Consider the following 1328-nt stretch of genomic DNA (forward strand, 5'->3'; position numbering starts at 1 on the left):
CTGAGGGATTCAGTCTAACCTTATATCGAATCGAATCAATTGTTCTCCGTGGATTAAAGACCTTACCAATAAGAACATCCCATCATTACAGATCGCATAAAATAATTCCTTAGTCTAGATATTGAGGCTTCTAGTGGTACAAATGGCTGATATATAATGATAGCTTGTCGTAAGTCTACACAAAAAGAAGAAATGATGAGCGAACGGTTATAAAAAACTGTCCGAATTAACTCGACAATCCAGAACGTTGATAGTCCCTGGGGATTAATTAAGGACGCCATTTTATTGTAGTTCTTGCCGCGCATCTATACAATCCGTCCCTTTTATTAGATAATAGTAACATTTCGTAGTTCTATTAGCAGTTCTAATTGATTATTTTGATTATAGTTTCGAATCAACTAATTTATTTCGTAGATGGACTTCCTCTTAACTTTAGATAAGATAAACGCGTACATTTTCTCAATCTACGATATCTTCATTTAATTCGTTAATCAGGATAGATAAACTAATACTTGCACGAATTTGATTTTTAATTTGCACTATGCTGATAGAATAGTCTACTGGGCAGAGTCAAATTTGGCTACAATTTCATCTCTTTCACTAGACTACTCTTGGTATTATGATTATATTAGGTGATCGAGTTATTCACTTGTAATGTAGCAGCTGTCTTATTCGAGTTATTACCCTCAAACGTTTGTTCTATTTATAGGATAATTCATCAGGTAGCCAAGGTTAGGGTTAGGGTTAGGGTTAGCGTTAATACCATACATCTAGTTGTTTTACGTTATTTGTGTCCTTATCTAATAAATGGAGCACAAAATAATGGATTTTATGTTGCGGAGAATTGAAATTTTACAGGCTAGCTTACGCATAAAATTATATAGAAATTATGAATGAAAACTATACAAACCGGTGCTATTTATCTTTATTACTTTAAATATCGTATTATTTACACCTTCTACTAAGATTCAGATATATAACATAGAGCATAGTAGTAATTAACTATATGGAGAATTCTAACTACCTGTTTTCTACATATTACTGGTGTTTAATAATAAATTAGCTAGAAATAACTTCGTCTTATTATAATTAAAAGTGTTTGAAAACCTTACCTCTAAAATGAGTTAGAACACAGTTGTTACGATCATTGGTTGAATTTCTCTTTCAGATAATGAATCAGGTAATCCTAAAGAATCCATAAATCAACACAAATAATGAAATTGACTTTGATGGGTAATCCTTGACGATTTGGAAAATTTTAGCAGTGAATTATTTTATTGCTTCTCTACCTAAAACTCCGAGTCCGGAAGAAAGGCCACATAATCAAA

The sequence above is a fragment of the Trichoplax adhaerens genome, genomic scaffold (assembly GCF_000150275.1).
Source record: "Trichoplax adhaerens TRIADscaffold_1 genomic scaffold, whole genome shotgun sequence".
Lineage (NCBI taxonomy): Eukaryota > Metazoa > Placozoa > Uniplacotomia > Trichoplacea > Trichoplacidae > Trichoplax > Trichoplax adhaerens.